Source organism: Acinonyx jubatus, chromosome C2 (genome assembly GCF_027475565.1).
Source record: "Acinonyx jubatus isolate Ajub_Pintada_27869175 chromosome C2, VMU_Ajub_asm_v1.0, whole genome shotgun sequence".
Lineage (NCBI taxonomy): Eukaryota > Metazoa > Chordata > Mammalia > Carnivora > Felidae > Acinonyx > Acinonyx jubatus.
Window position 1 is genome coordinate 139,096,534 of NC_069384.1, and position 17,422 is coordinate 139,113,955.

The window sequence follows — 17,422 nt, forward strand, 5'->3', positions numbered from 1 at the left end:
AAATTCAAGAATTAGTTCAGTTGTAAGTGCACTTTGTATTCTCTCCTAGTTTTACACGCCGATCCTGGCTTTAACCTTTGAATTACCCCGGGCTGTAGTCTCAGCCTTTTAGTTTATCTTTTGTTTTCTTTTTTGTCTCTTCCTTTCTGATTCTCTTCCACTGTTATTTCCTTCTTTCCCCCTCCCCTGTCCTCCTCCTCCTAGCCCCCCCCCCTTACCCTCCTCCTCCTCCTCCTCCTTCTTCTTCTTGTGTGTCTCTTTTACTTCACTTTCTTAGCCCTTTCCTTTCTTTCTCTTCTCCTTTCCCTCATCCTTTATCTTTTCTCATTTTTCTTTTTCTTTTTGTAACTATTTATTTATTTTGACAGAGAGAGAGCGAGCGTGCACAGGCAAGGGAAGGGTAGAGAGAGAGAGAGGGAGGGAGGGAGAGAGATTCCCAAGCAGACTCCACACTGTCAGTGCAGAGCACGATGCAGGGCTCAATCCCATGAACCATGAGATCATGGCCTGAGCCGAAATCAAGAGTCAGATGCTTAACTGACTGAGTTACCCAGTCACCCTTCATTTTTCTTATATAAGCAAGCCAAACAAAATAGAGAGATCTACATTAGCTTTTGTCTCTTCTGTTATCACCATTACAGGATTTAAATTACCACATAACCCCTACCTTTTGTACTTGGTCTTTGCGTCTATCACTTCAAACGTATCTCAACAGTAAGTAAGATATCTTAAGGTATTTGAAACTCTTGCCTGTTTTCCCTCTGTCAACAAATAAACATGTAAGAGATAAAAGAAAGGGATTGGTAAATTACTTTGTGGATCCATGCTCCTATGCTCTGGAGTGACCTTTTTCCAGCAACTAGTCTTTATTACCAGGTGATAGAAAGGTAGTATGCCTGCTTCCTGAACCCAGGTGCCATTTTGGAAAATGCATGGCCACCTTCACAATGATGATGGCAACTAGAAAAATGGCTTAAATACTTACTGAGTGCTTGCTATGTGCCGGCCTCTATGCCCGATACATGTTGTTTTATTTATTCCTCACGCTCAGCAGGCCCATGTTGTAGGTGAGGAAACATTAAAGAAGGTTAAATTACTGAAGCAAAAGTTGCAGGATTAAAAGTATGGGAGTGAAAACTCAGATCTTCTGAGCTGCATTGCATGCTCTATCCTGCAGAAGAGGAGCTTCCTCAGCAATACTCAGGTTCTATATCTGTGAATATATTCCAGTGAGCTGCTGGAATGCCCCAAAGCTATAGTAGCTGCTTAAATATAGGCACACCACAAAGAAATGATGTGTGAGGGGCATGGCATTCATTGGTCCTGTGGGCTCAACTTGTACAAGTCAGTCGGATAAATCTTAAGGTTAGATACTTCATAGGAAAGCATGGTAAAGGCAACTCATCACAGTCTGCTTTCCAGTGTGGTTAGTGGGAGAGTTTAAAAGCTAGTGGGATTTTTAGGGTGGGATGACATAAGCACGATAGGCTTTGGAAGAGACTTAAGAGATCTAAGTGGCTCCCTGCTCTTTGTCTTTCTCGAGGCAATGTGCTTTTTAATTTGGGGGTAAACATGTTATAGTCTTTAGTGAGAATGAAACCCTGGGTTTGAGCAGAGGACAAATAAGATGTCATCATGTAGATGAAATGAACCTTGATCAAGGAATGAGCAAATGGAGCCTCCTCTCCTGTAAACTGAGGCAGTTGAAATTAGTGGTGCCGAATGTCTTCCAAGGGATTCCCAAACAAATCCTGTGCTCTAACAAAGTTCATCACAGAACTTAGTTTGAATTCCATGAGAACCTGGGCAGTCAAAAAAAAATTAGTACCCCAACAATTGCATGATTGGTGACCTTGTTTCTACCATGCCTCATATAGTAACTAGATTGCCTTTATTTCAAATGTTAATCAGAATATGACACTTACTGTGTGAGGGTCCTCCAGTGGCTTCCCACCTCTCACTCTTACTAAAAGCCGAAGACTATACACTAGTCATGAAGGTTCTTCATGATCTAGACCCCTATTCTTCTGACTTCATCGACAGATTTCCTTTGTTGAATGAATGAATGAATGGATGGATGACTCTTGAGCCAGGGAATATCCAAGGAGCTCAGTATTATTGTTGAATAACTAAGGAAGGAGAGACATACTGTTTTAATGGAGACACTGGAAAAATTAAGGTTAGAAATGAAAGGCATAGGAACAATTTAGTGAGAAGATGAATGAGGATAAAATTAGCATATCAGAACTAATGAAAGATGACCTAGAGTTTTCATTATTTATTTTCTCATTCACTTAACAACTATTTATTGAGAATCTACTATGTACCAGGCATGTTTGTAAAGGCTGGATGTCCATCAATGAACCAGAAGGCAGAGTCATTGGCCCCTTGTGGCTGACATTCTATTAGGAGACATATATTGCAATAAAGTGGACACATAAAACTATAATTTCAGGTAACAATACATCCTATGAAGAAAACTAGCAGAGAGTCAGGGGAGGATAGGTTTAACTGCAGATCCCGTACCTTCCTTTCTGGTTTTAAACACCGAGTAATGTGGTCATCAATCCCCCCTCTCTCTGTGTTGAAAATGGTACTGCTCTCAGAGATGAATACAGTTTAAACAGTCTTGTATTGAGTGAATATATTATCTTGTCTTCCTTAAGAATTTTCCACTAGTAAAATAAGCCTTACTTTTAAGATATTTAAAAAACAGAGTTTGACAAAAGAAGGTCCCAAATTGATGGTCTGTGAATGTGCTCTGCATTTAATTTTAAACCTGTAGCAAATGTTTCACTGATACAATGGCAATCACAGTATTCTTTTGATAAATAATTTAAGAAAGAAGTCAAATTTAGAGTAGAACATTCATTCTTGCCTCACACATCAATACATTCAACGTTATAGTTAAAAGAGATAATTCTGAAAAATTTAATTTGAAGAGGTTGAGTTTCCATGTGATTCATACATTACTTAATTAATTTTCTCAGTATCAGTTTTGGCCCGTTTATTTTTTGGTTTGTGTTAATTTGTTAGGGCAGTGATAGAGAATGGATACGGGCTCCAAATCAATATGATTGGCTCAGAAACATAAAAGATTAATGACAGTGTCACATCAACAAAGAAATAATGATTGCTATGGATGAAGCATTCAGATAGCATCTACTGGGGTCAGTAGTGACCATGGGGCCTGTATTAGTTCTCTATCACTACCTTAACAAATTAACACAAACTTATTGGCTTATAGTATCGCAGTATTATATCAGTTTCTGTAGGTGAGAAGTCCAGGCATGCATGGCTGGATACTCTGCTTAGGGTCTCACAAGACCAAACAATTAAGATATTGGCCAGCCTGAGTTTTTAGCTGGAAGTTCTGGGAAAGAGTTTGCTTCCAGGCTCATTCATGTTGTTGGCAGAATTCAATTCCATGTCATTATAGGACTGAGGTCCCCATTTCCTTGCTGGCTGTCAGCTGAGAATCATTCTCAACTTCTAGACGCCCTTCTTGGCTCATGGATCCTTATGTCTTCAGAACCAGCAACAGTGAGTTCAGCCATCTCTCACTTCCCATCTCGGACTTCTTTCCCTATGTCTCATCTACCTCCAAACACAGGAAGTTCTCTGCTTCCTTAAGGGCTCACATGATTAGATTGGGCTCACCCAGATAATCCAAGATAGTCTCCCTGTTATAAAGTAAACTGATTAGTAATCTTGGTTATATCTGCAAAGTCCCTTTTTCCAAATAGGGTGACATTTACTGGAATGGTATCAGGGAGTGCAAGATTTTGCCTACCACAGGGACAGACCCCATGATCTGACTAAATTAATAGGAAACCTGCAACTTTTGGTGAACAGGAATGTGGAGTTCTTTTAGTGCATCCTGTAACAGAGCCAGTGCAGATTGAAAACACTCACAGTATTGTTAGGGTCAGGCTTCGGGCAGGGTAAAGATAGGAGTCAGAGGCTAAAAAATTATAGCAAAGGCTTTATTGGGAACTAAGGTCTCGGGCGAGGTTCCGTGACTCGGAGAGAGAGAGAGAGAGAGAGAGAGAGAGAGAGGAGTCAGGGAAGTCGCGCCCGGGTGTGGTGGGAGAGGGTTTTTAAGCTGCAGCGGTTCTGGGTTTAGGTCCCGGTGGGCCTTTTTCACACCAGGTCGTGCTGTGGCTCGGTGATTGGTTGACCTCCAATTCGTTTTGGCGCGCTGTTCAGGGCTTTCTGTTGGGTTGTGCTGGCAAGATGGCCGTCCCCTCCACTGTGGTTCCAGAGACATCCTAACATTCCAACCTCTTATTTGTGATAATGGGCGACGGATCTGATCTGGCTGCTTCCTGCGGGTGTAAGGGCGACGTCATGGTATGTGGGGTCTGAGGTTGGAATGCGGGAATATGGCCAGACCACCATCTGGTGAAATGCACCTGGGAAACTTCATGAATTCGTTTCTGTACAAAACGGAGAAAACAAGGTAAGAGCATAAGTATTATACAGATAGCAACTAGTGGGGTGACTATGGTGAGGAGCCAAGTTAGGAGGGGTGATTGCCACCAGGAGGTTGGGGGGTCTGAGGATCCTGGGCGGGCGGATAGGGTTTTTTGGATTTCTTTTAGGTGTTCTATATTGGTTTCAACTAAGCCTGATTCATTGAGGTAGTAGCAACATTCCTCTCTCAGGAATAGGCATGTTCCCCCCTTTTTCTGCTGTCAAGAGATCTAGGGCCTGTCAGTTTTGTAGAGTGACCTGTGCTAGGGTGTTGATCTGTCTTTGTAAGGTGGATAGGGAAGTTGCTGAGGCTTCTATTGCAATTTGGAGCCTGTCTGACAGATCCCTGGAGGAGCTAATGGAGTATATTAGAGAGCCGGTCCCAACCCTGGCGGCCAATAGGGAGGTGGCCAGGGATAGTCCGACCGTTAGTGGGAGGAAAACAGCTCGTTTTTGGAGACGGAATTCGAGGAGTTGATGGAGTTCTTCCTGTCCATATAGGGTGAGTTGGGGGATGATGGTGACTGGGAGACAGATAGAAGCATTTTTGGGCAGTTGTTTATAAGCTGTGCCATTACACCAATAGAATCCCCCTGGGGGGGTCATGGCTAGGCATAGGCAGGGGGGAGGGGCAAGTTGGGGAGGCATGAGAGGAGTAGCATATCGGGTGAGATGTGTTGTATTGGGGGGGGGTTCTCAGTGAGGACGGGAACCTGTAGGGAGGTTTGACTTCTGGGGTGGTTGATGGAGTTAGTGACATTGGGACAGGGGTTGGGTAATGGGACGGCTATTACTGGATCCCACTGGAGGGATGTGCAAAGAAAGCAGTGTGACAGGTTAGTTAAGCCTGAGTGGTTAAGCAGGATTGCTTCTTGTCTGATTAGTGTAAGCCATGAGAAGGGATGTGGTGCAGGGGGTGTCTGTAGTCGGGTGTTGAGCTGGTTTTCTTGGTCTGTGATTACTTGGGTAAGATCTTTAAGGTTGGAGAGGGAAGGATCCATTGAGGGTTCGTAGGTTCGATAAATGGTTAAAGAGGAGATGGGGTTAGAGTGATGGCCGTTCTGATACAGTTTGCCCCTTGTTCCGGTTTGCCAGCGGATATCCCATGGATCAGGGATAGTAAGGGTAAAGTTGCCATTTTTTAAGCAGAAGCGGCCCGTCCTTGGTCCTGTGAAACAGTATAGGTTGAGCCAGTGTATGTTACAATAGTGATAGGGGCATCCTCCATATTGGTCGGGAGAGGTTTGGGAGCATATATTGTCGGTTTGGTCATGTAAAAAGCAAATGGCGGGAGTAATCTGTGTAGAGGCTTGGAGGGTGTTGAAGGAGGGAAATTTAAAGGTGACTTGATTTTGGCACCCAACAAGGGGGCAAGGGGTAGAGGATATGATAGAGGTGCGTCCATTAAAAGTTTCGGATAGGTAAAAAATCCACCTATAGGACGGTCGTGAGGGTATAAGGGGGAAGATGTTAACAAGGAGTAACAGGGGAAGTATCATCATGATATGTAAGTATGGTTAGCAAAAAGGTAAAGGAGGAGATTTCGACGGGGGAGAAATCAGAGAGAGTTCCCTGAAGCCAACAATTGGAGACCCAGGAGAGGGATGAGGGGAGGGTGGTAGGGTTGGATGAGTGGGAGAGTTGTAGCTCGTGTAGTATTGTGAGCGTGAAGGTGGAAAACTGAGGGGAAGGGTCCGTCATGAAGGGGCATGTCGGGTTAGTTTGAGGGTGAGGGGGCCGGTTGGTTGGGAGGTCCACGACTCTTCTGGTATGGGGAGTAAAGGGGGGGCCCGCTTGAGGTTGGAGGTGTGAACCCACGGGGTGTGGCCCAATAATTTAGCAGCCGTGGGGGTTGTATGACCGTGTAGGGACCTTCCCATCGGGGGGCAGGGGTTGGTTTTTGTCTTACTCGAAGGAGTACCGAGTCTCCTGGGTTTACAGATAATGGGGCAGAGGAGAGATCGGTGGGAGCTGGTAGAATAAGGTCAGCGTGCTGTCGGATCAGGTGGCAGAGCAGGCTAAGGTAAGGGAGATAGGCAGCCAAAGGAGGAGGATCTTTTGGTAGGGGTTGGGGTAACAGGAAGGGTCGCCCATATAGGAGTTCAAATGGGCTGAGGCCTGTGGGTCTTCGGGGAGCGGCTCGGAGTCGGGTGAGTGCTATCGGTCAGAGTTGAGGCCAAGAAAGCCAAGTCTCTATGGAGAGTTTAGTGAGATGGTCTCTTATGAGGCCACTGGCCCTTTCAACCTTACCTGAGGACTGGGGGTGGTATGGTATGTGGAGTTTCCAAGTAATACCCAAAGCTTTGGAGACCTGTTGGGTGACTGCTGAGATGAAAGCAGGCCCGTTGTCAGACCGTATCCTTCTCGGCAGACCAAAGCGGGGAATGATGTCCCTGAGGAGGACCTCAGCCATTGTGGAGGCCCCTTCAGATGAGGTGGGGAAGGCTTCTATCCACCCTGTAAAGGTGTCGATTACAGTAAGGAGATACCGTAATTTTTTGTGTTTTGGCATGTGAGTGAAATCTATTTGCCAGTCTTCGCCCGGGAGATGGCCCCGCACCTGAGGAGTGGGGCCTGGGCGCCTCATTCTCCCTTGGGGACTGACTGCGGTGCATCGGGTGCATCGTTGGTATGTTCTGGTGATCAGTTGTCGTAGGTGGGGGTGGTACATAATGGGCTCAAGGAAGTGGAAGGTGGCCTCCAGCCCCATGTGTAGGGTTTTGTGGATTTTTGTTAGTAGGGAAGGGGCTAGGCTATTTGGGAGGGCCAGTCGGGGGCCCAGCATGATCCAGCCTGCGTTGGTGTGGGCATCGGGATGGGCCATGTATTGTTTTTGTTCCTCTGGGGTATAATCGGGAGTTGTATCTTCGGTGGGGATGCCCATAGGAACTGGGTCGAGAGAGAGAGCTGTTTGTCGGGCAGGGTTGTCAGCCTTGTGATTTCCTATAGCTATCTCTGTGGTTAGGGGTTGGTGGCCCTTGCAGTGGACAATGGCCACTTCCTGTGGGAGTTTGAGGGCCTCAAGGAGTTTCGCCATGAGTGGCCCGTTGATGATGGGGGTACCCTTAGTTGTGAGGAATCGTCTTTCTTCCCATAAGTGGGAGTGTGTGTGTGCAATAAGGAAAGCGCATTTTGAGTCTGTGTATATTGTGACCCTTTTGTTTTTGGACAATTGGAGAGCCCTAGTGAGGGCTGTGAGTTCAGCCTTCGGGGATGTGGTTCCTGTGGGTAGTGTCTGGGCCTCTAGAGTTTGGTTTAATGTAACTACAGCGTACGTTGCTCGTCGGTGGCCCTTGCAGTCAACTAGTGAACTACCGTCTATAAATAGGGTGAAATCAGGGGGAAGTGAGGGGAAGGTTCTTTAAGTTAGATGGAGGTTTGGAGAGAATATCTCTAAGTTCGGTGCAAGAGTGGAAGGGTGGCTGTGAAGTGTCTTTGGGGTTGATTTGTGGAAGTAGGGTGGCAGGATTGAGTCTGGGGGAGAGTTGGAGAGATATCTCAGGATTTTCAACAAAGAGCAGATGGAACAATTGTATGCGTGATGAGGAGAGGTGTGCCAGGGCCTTATGTGTAAGGATTTCAGATTGACGGTGCGATGAAAGTACCGTTAGGGGGCAGTGTAGGGTGAGTTTGAGTGCCTCTTTGGTTAGGGTGGCTGCTGCTGCAAGTGCTCTGAGGCAGGGTTACCACCCCCTGATGGTAGGGTCCAGTTGTTTAGAGAGATAGGCGACAGCTTGTAACTTAGGGCCACATGGTTGGGCCAGGAGCCCTGTCGCAATTCCAGCCCTCTCATCTGTGTATAAGAGGAAAGGCTTTGAAACATTGGGGAGGGAAAGGACCGGTTGAGTGACTAGAGATGTGACCAACTGTTGGAAGGCCCTTGTTACCGATCCCGGGCTGGAGAGTGGGCCTTGGGGGGTTTCTTTGGCTGCTTTGTATAGGGGGGCTGCATGTATAGCAAAGTTAGGGATCCAGTGCCGGAAGAAGCCCACTAAACCCAGGAAGGAGAGGATTTCGTCTGCATTGGTAGGTGGGGACAGGGTTTGGAGGGCTTGGAGACGGTCTTGGGTTAGGGCCTTGGTGGTAGGTGTGAGTGAGACTCCCAGGAATGTGACTGTATTAGTACAGATTTGGGCTTTGTGTGGGGAGACTCGATACCCCAGGTTAGCCAGGAAATTTAGGATATGGATTGTATCTTGTTTGGTGTGGTCGAAAGAGGTTCCGCATAGTAGAAGGTCATCTACGTATTGTGGTAGAGTACAGTGACTGGAGAGTGGGGCTTTGAGGAGATCCCTGGCCAAGGCCTGCCCAAAGAGATGGGGACTATCACGAAACCCCTGGGGAAGTACCGTCCATGCGAGTTGGCAGGCCAGAGAGGTGACTGGATCTTGCCACGTGAAGGCAAAGAGGAATTGGGATTCGGGATGTAGGGAAATGGTGAAAAAGTCATCTTTGAGATCAAGCACTGTAAAATGGGTTGTGGGTGAGGGAATTTGGGAGAGGAGGGTGTATGGGTTGGGCACTACTGGGTGGATGGGAATTACAGCTTCATTGATTATTCGGAGGTCTTGTACTAGTCTATATGAGCCATTTGGCTTTTTTTACAGGCAAGATCGGGGTGTTGCAGGGGGAGTGACGTGGGATTAGGAGGCCTTCCTTGAGTAGGCGATCGATGATGGGCTTTAGGCCTAGTCGGTGGTTGTGGTAGATTGGGTATTGGGGTCTAGACGGGAATTGCGATGGATTTTTGAGTTTAATGAGGACAGGTTGGTGATGGGTGGCGATTGTTGGGTGGATGTATCCCATACGATTGGGTCTACTGGGAGGTCTGGGTGTGGGTTGAGGCTGTGGTCTGTGTTGTCTGTGATAACAGCCAGCAGGAGATGAGCGGGGGAGGGAGAGGGGCAGATAGCTGGTAGATGTATAGAGGCTCCTAATTTACTGAGGATGTCTCGGCCCAACAAGGGGACGGGGCAGGAGGGGATGACTAGGAAGGAGTGGGAGAAGTGGAAGCCATCCAGGCAGCAGGTGAGTACTGGTGTGCGTGGGGGAATGGAGGGGGTGCCATTTATGCCCATGACCGAAACGGAGGACGGCGTGGTGGGTGGGGCCGGAATAGCTCGGCAGGATGGAATAGGTAGCCCCCGTGTCCAACAGAAAGGAGATGGACTTACCCGCTACCTGGAGTTTTACCCTGGGCTCAGCGTGGGTCACCGGAGTTACTGAGTCTGGGCCTCGTCAGTCGTCATCCTCCCTCTCCGGCAGCTGGAAGGCAGAGTCCAATCGGGGTGAAGCCTCGCCACGTGGGGGCGTCGCGAGTCTGTCCTCCCCTGGGTTAGGACAATTGGATTTCCAATGGCCCATTTGCTGGCACAATGGGCATGGACTGGTAGGCTTTTGGGGATGGGGACACTGATGAGACCAATGGCCTTCTTGGCCACATTTAAAGCAGGGCCCCGGAGGGGGCCGTGGTCCAGAAGGCTTTACTGCGGCTGGCCTCAGGGCAGCTACCAAGGCTTGGGTCTGTAATTGTACCTTTTGTTGGAGACGGGCCTGTCGCCATTGTTCTTGAGCTTCCTCTCGGCCATTAAAAACTTGAAAAGCCATCTTTACCAGGTCGGCCATAGGGGTTTGAGGACCATCTTCAGCCTTTTTTAGTTTTTTTTGAATATCAGGGGCTGATTGGGAAATAAAATAGGTGGCCGATACCGTGGCCCCGGCGGGGGTGGTAGGGTCTAGTCTGGTATACTGGGTAAGGCTACGGGGTTTTCATTGGGGTCCTGTATTATTTCTTGAAGTTTGTTAAAATTTACCGATTTGTTTGAGGTTGTCCTCATGCCTGATAGTAGGCACTGGATCATCTGGTCCCAGCGCCGGTGCCCATTGCCTGCATGTTGGTAGTTCCAATGGGGGTCGGCCGCTGGCACAGCATCGGCCCCTACGGGCCTAGTGGGGTCGGTCACATGGGTTTGGTCTGCATGTTCCCTGGCTGCGGCCTGGATGCGCTCCCTCTCCTCGGGGGTGAGGGTAGAGGTGAGGATCACATGGATGTCATGCCATGTGAGACTGTGGGCTTGGGCGAGGTATTGGAATTCCTTAATGTATTCGGTGGGGTCTGCCGAGAATGACCCTAGTCACTTTTCGATGGCGGATAAGTCTTGGAGGGAGAAGGGGAGGTGAATGCGAACCAGGCCTTCAGGTCCTGCCACCTCACGGAGAGGTAAGATGGCCGCTGGGGTCTGTTCACTGGGAGGGGCCTGAGCATGAGTTCTGGACGATATGGGAGGTGAGGGCGGGACGGCTGGGGGCTGGGAGTACGGAGGGGGGCGAGGGCCGGTGGGCAGCGTGTCCAGATCCTCTAACGGGTCGGAGATCGGGGAAGTTGGTGAGGTGGGGTCGTCGGGGGGGTTGTGGGCGGGCAAAGAGCATGCGTGCAGAGGGGCAGGAGGAACATAGGTGGGGGCGAGACCTGAGGTCCCAAAAGGCCATGACGTAGGGTATTTCTCCCCGTTTTCCCAGCCGATGGCAGAAATTGTCCAGATTGGTTAAGATTGGGTATTGTAAAGACCCCTCGGGTGGCCATTAAGGATCATTATCTAATTTGTACTGAGGCCAGACTACCGTGCAAAGGCGGATGAGTCAGTTACGACCGAGTTCGCCTTGCAAGCCCAGGAGCCGGAAGTTTTTTTAACAGACATTGGAGGGGGATAGGAGATCAAGGCAGTTTAGACTCGTTACTCCCCATTGGCGTGGCAGGGCGAGGCGTCCCTCGCACTGCAGTAAGGGGCCTATTGGCGTGTGGACCTTGAGGCGTGCGGAGGGAAGGAGACTGACTTGAGAGATGTCTCCCGTGGGTGTCAGCGGTAGTTGGAGGAGGGAAAGAGGGGTCTGTCCTACTTAGCAGCTCCTGTAGGCGCTTTAAAGTGGGGTGGTTGGCGTCTGGCTTGGCGAGGAGGGAGCTCAGCCAAGGGAGGCGAGCTACAACCCCCCCGGGTTTCGGCACCAAATGTTAGGGTCAGGCTTCGGGCAGGGTAAAGATAGGAGTCAGGCTAAAAAATATTAGCAGTCAAAGGCTTTATTGGGAACTAAGGTCTCAGCCGAGGTTCCATGACTCAGGGACAGAGAGAGAGAGAGAGAGAGGAGTCAGGGAAGTTATGCCCGGGTGGGTGTGGTGGGGTAGGGTTTTTAAGCTGCAGCGCTTCCGGGTTTAGGTCCGGGTGGGTGGGCCTTTTTCGAGCCAGGTCGTGCTGTGGCTCCGTGATTGGTTGACCCTCGGTTCCTTCTGGCACGCTACTAGGGGCTTTTCCTTGGGTTGTGCTGGCAAGATGGCCGTCCCCTCCACTGTGGTTCCAGAGACATCCTAACAAGTATAAAATAAAACAAAACACAAAACGATTATTTCATTTTGCAAGACATGGCCTCCAAAAAGCAAGCTTAAAAAAGCAAGGAAATTTTCATGTCCTAGGGTGGAACATTCAAAATCCTTCAAGGGCCAAAAGTCAAAACGGGAAGGCAGCCAGGATAATATGGCAATAGTGTGGACTAAGAATGTGAAAGAAGGTAGTCGTAACCCAGCTCCAGGCGCTTGATTTGCTCTGGAGCAATTTCTGCCTCATAATGGCAAATCTCTGACTTGAAATGAGGGTTTAGAAATCTGGGTTTTTGTGCAAATCTGGAGATCTGTATGAAATATCCAGGTTTTTTGATGCCAACTAAATCAAAATTAAGAATAATAAGATCATGAAAACCTAATATATTTGAGATTAAACTTGCATCGTGGGCTGCCAGTTGGCAATTTATGGTTTTACTCATACTAGGTAACATGCATTCAAAAGTATTGAATATGATAAACAAAAATACTCAATTTAGGAATTGCCATTGACAAAGGTATTAAAATACTCCAATATAGGACCTTTTTGGCTGTTGCTTCTGGCTGCGACAGTATGACTTAATGTTCTACTTTTGTTAACCTATCCGGACAAAAAAGGAAGATTTCTGGAGTAATCTTGTTTCTGGAGTGTTTGACTTTACATGAATGTTTAGAATACCACTTATTCTCGGTTTATACTTCCCAAGTTTACACAAGCAGAAGGAATCAGCAAAGGGTGTGATGAATTATCGACTGAATTTTAAGGAGCGTGAAGGAACGATTTGGATAATTCAAGTACAGATCTCAGTCTAGACAAAATTGCATTTACAAAACTGCATTTGTCTTCAGTGTTCACCTTACGAAGAAAAGTCAGTTATTTTACCAGCGAAAGTGGGTTTATTTTCGAGTAACAGACACTTGCGGTTTGGGACATGCAAACTATGGCAAAACCATGAGCAACGAAGAGAGAGGAACTTTATTTTACAGGGAAGGAGGAGGAAGTTGGGAAGGGTTGTTTATTTTTGTTTGTTTATTTTTTTTTTAAATGTCTATTTATCTTTGAGAGAGAGAGACAAACAGCATGAGCAGGGGAGGGGAAGAGAAAGAGGGAGACCCAGAATCTGAAGCAGGCTCCAGGCTCTGAGCTGTCAGCACAGAGCCTGCCTGACACAAGCCTCGAACTAAGGAACCATGAGATCATGACCTGGGCAGAAGTCAGACCCTTAACCAACCTAGCCACCCAGGAGCCCTGGGATGGGTTGTTTTGAGTGAAAGTCCATTGGAGACAAGCAGGAGTTCAGGGTGATGAGGGTTTCTCACTGGCTGAGTTGCAGGGTAGTCAATTTCTTGTCCGAGATGCAATGTACATCTTTACCTTTTGGGGGCTATAATTGATGATTCTTTATTGTTGAGATTCTTTTGTTAGGGCCTGCAATTGACAGTTTTTCCCGTAATTGACCTTCCGTGGTATGGCTCCCCCTTCTAGCCTTCTGACTTCACCTAAGGAGGTTTCCCTTTAGTAATTTTCAGGAAAGATTGGGAGAACATCCTTTTAAAAAACCTGATTTACAAGGAGACTTTATTTTACAATGTACCAAAGTCCATGAAGGGGCCTACAAAATTCATTGTACAGATTGAGTTTGAGATTCCTAAGGTTTTTATAAATGTCTCCAACAGGGTGGGAGCAAAAGGTGATAGGATTGTGGGATGGTTGAGAGCACAGCTCCATCAGTCCAACTAAGTGGACTTTGAATCAAGGCTCTGTCGTTCACCACACGTGTGACTCCCTTGACACTCAGTTTCCTCACCTGCAAAATGGGATCATTCCCACCACTTGGGCTCTCGTTACATGATTTTAGATGGGGGCACCCAGCATTTCATCACCTACAACCAATTCTTGTGCTGTGGATTTAAAACTGATAGAATAGTTAACTGCCTAGATTGGAACAGTTTTTTTACCTGTCCCTCATTAAATGAAGTGGTAAAGTTGTAAAGGAATGCAAGTTAGAGTTTGAATCCTGGGTTGATGGTTCATCTCGTCTCGGCCCCTTGCTGCCTTAGTGATGGACAGAGGGTTTTCTGTCTCCCAGAAGTTCCCTGCATGGAATGTTGCTTGTGGTTTCATAGCAATGCATTTGGATTTGGTGCTTAAGGACCTAGATGCAAATGCTGCTCTTACAACATTCCAGTCAAGTTTGTTTGAATATGGGCCATACACACACGTTCTCTGAGCTGTAGATTCCCTTCATATGAAAGAGAAATCCAAGTTTCCTAACTCACAGTGGGTTTCCAAGGATTGCTTGAAGAATGTGCATAAATACTTTGTATAGATTTGTAGTCTAAGTGGCTAGTATTTGCTACTATCCCAATTTCCTTTGACCTGGCATGAGTAAGAGGAAAGGAGAATGTGAAGATGACACCCAGCATAGCCACTACTGAATCATTAATGAATATTTATTGAGCACCTATCCTGTTTGAGCTATACAAGGTGCAGGGGATAAAAGCAAAAGAAACAAACAAACGCAAGCCAATCACACAACGATTTGTGGAAGTCCTGTTCTCGCTAGGAAGATAAACATCGTAACACACACTGATTCAGATTCTTGCCAACTGTTTTGGAGAGCAGTAGGGCAGTAGTGTGGGGAGAGAATCCAGGAAGACACCCTAAATGAAATATCGTTACAGTATTTTTTGGCTGGAGATCAGTAACCGGGAGCTGTTCTAAAAGACAAAAACAACCAAACTAAAACAAATGTTTCCCTATTTGCTTTCTCGAACTTCAGATACTGTATATTCAGTTGAACTAATCCATGGACATAGTGCCGGTTTTTCCACCTAAGGTCAAATTTCAAAAAATCTTACCGGGGCGCCTGGTTGGCTCAGTCGGTTTAAGTCTCTGACTTCGGCTCAGGTCATGATCTCATGGCTTGCGAGATCGAGCCCCAAGTCAGACTCTGTGCTGACAGCTCAGAGCCTGGAGCCTGCTTCAGATTCTGTCTCCCTCTCTCTCTGTCCCTCCCCCTCCCATGCTCTGCCTCTCAAAAATAAATAAACATTAAAAAATATTTTTTTTAAATATTACATATACTTTAAAAATACAATTAGAAAAAAAAAATTTACCTGACATAGCCCTAGTGATAACATCAAGGTAGATTGCACATAAAAATTCATACACAGGGCGCCTGGGTGTCTCAACTGGTTAAACATTTAACTTTGGCTCATGTCATGATCTCATGGCTTGCGAGTTCGAGCCCCAAGCCAGACTCTGTGCTGACAGCTCAAAGCCTGGAGCCTGTTTCAGATTCTGTGTCTCCCTCTCTCTCTGCACCCTGCCCCCTCCCCACTCATGCTCTGTTTCTCTCTCAAATAAACATTAAAAAATTATTTTAAAATGCATACCAAACCCTGTTCTTCAGTCATAGCACATGGACAAGTGCTTGTAATTGGTCAGAATTGCTGCTTACGTGGGGATTACTGCAACCTTGGTAAACTACAATAGTGAATCAGAAAGTCCTTACTTAATTTAGAATATTCCAGAAGGTGTGTTGTAGTTTGGTGACTGTAAAATACCGTCTAGTATTTTAGTAAAGTCAAGCTCAGAAATAGATTTCAAAGAAAAAAAAAAAATCAAGCCATATTTATAGTAACCCCTTACATCAAAACTGGATGCTATTGCGTCTCTCATATTTTAGATGAGTAGAAAAATTAGACCAACAGAAGGCAAGTTAATTATGTAATTCTAATCCTAATAGTTTTTTTTAATATAGCAAATAACAAGTAATACAATGGTTTACTATTAACGAAATCATTAGCACACATTTTGTAATTAGAAATAGGAGTTTTTATATTGATTAGTGATAATGGATGTGCAGTAGGGATAGAAAGTATGTAATATGGAAGTTTTAGAAGTTACTCTTTTGAACTTATTTATTAATGTGTATATTTTGTGATTTTTATAGCTAGTGTCTGTTATATTATTATGTGGAGCTAATGCATAAAATAACACATGAAAAAAAACTATTAAAAATGATGCTTTTTGAGTTTTAATAACCAGAAGACAGAAAATAAATGCCAGGACCCTTGTTTTTAATTGATGCAGTCCGTTTTTGTACTCCAAAGGCCTAATGATGCATTAACAATTCTCAATTTTTGTTGGTTCGATTTTCTATTGAGCAACATTCCCGAAAGTAATCGAATGAAGCAGGGGAGGGACAAGATTGAGGACTGCCTATGACTGGCTACAGTTATGGAAATAAGCAAATGATGGGAAATAATTCAGGTTATTTTCATTTTTAGTTCTTATCAGAGATTCATTGAATTTAGATATAAAGCATGGAAACTATCCCATTATAAATTCAAAGCTATAGTTAGATCAGCATATTAAAAAGTACTTCAGAATGAAATTATTTTATCATTTTGAGTTCTTTATTTTCCTTATAGAAAAATGAATGCCAATTGGGCTGCAAATTATAGAGGATTATCTTCTCTTCTTTTAAGAGTTAGTAATATGAATATTATTTTGTAGGGACATTTGATTTGGGGATTGAGGGAATGATCTTATTAGCACCAGACTCCCTTGGCCAATAATTTCATGACTATGGGATATATATTAAATCCTTTTCTATTTATATTCTTTGGCAGGCCATTATTCATTGTTATTGTGGAAATTTTGTTAAGTAATAGTTCTCTTGAGAAATCATGGGTGCTTTTTTGAGGTCATGATTTTCTATGAGCTTAAAGAGTGGGCTATCTATCCTCTCTTTGGTTAAGAACCCACTCTGTACCCATTTTCTTTAACATGTACTTTATTTGTAAGGTTTCTGACATTCCTTTCTTCCGAGAACTTAAGAGTGATATATCACTCTTTATTTCGCGAAGTAAAATTGATTAGAGGAAACAATAAACATAACTCTTTAAGCATGAAAGTCAATATATTTTGAATACTGGGCTGGGCTGCCATAGCCGCCCCTGTGGCCATTCTCCGGAGAATGCTGGCCTGTGACATAGGCCTCCTGGTAAACACACCTCACAGTATTTCTTCTTATGGTGAGAGGAATTTCACCCTTGGCCTTTACTATTATTGCTTTGCTCCGACATGACAAAAATTCATCACTTCTAGATATTGATACCTGTTCATTGCTGTCAAGTTATTGCCAGAGGGAAAAACCAGCTAATTTGGGGGATGTGTGTGTGTGTGTGTGTGTGTGTATCTTTTTCAATGTCTAGCTAGAGGTTTTAATGGTATCCATATTTTATTTATTTTAATGTTTATTTATTTTTGCAAGAGAGCAAGAGAGTGGGGGAGGGGTAGTGAGAGGGGGAGACACAGAATTGGAAGCAGACTCCAGGCCCTGAGCTGTCAGCCCAGAGCCCGACGCCGGGCTCGAACTCATGAACTGTGAGGCCATGACCTGAGCCGAAGTCGGACACTCAACCGACTGAGCCACCCAGGCGCCCCTGGTAGCCATATTTTAAAAATTGGCTTAACTGAGAAGTGCTGTGGAGAAGAGAATCACATATTAGATTTTACTGCGTTTCAAGGGTCACATGACAGCAACTCCCATTTCTACATCTGTG

At 45.6% G+C, this 17,422-nt stretch overlaps 1 protein-coding gene across 2 annotated transcripts in view; it reads left to right on the plus strand.

Annotated features, from left to right (window-relative positions):
- Positions 1–4,357: 4,357 nt before the first annotated feature.
- Positions 4,358–17,422, plus strand: part of RARB (retinoic acid receptor beta) — a 747,871-nt gene continuing 734,806 nt past the window's right edge. For both annotated transcript variants that reach the window (XM_053221534.1, XM_027040933.2), the window contains exon 1: positions 4,358–4,462. The gene's annotated coding sequence lies outside the window, so the exon portion shown is untranslated. The remainder of the gene's footprint in view (positions 4,463–17,422) is intronic.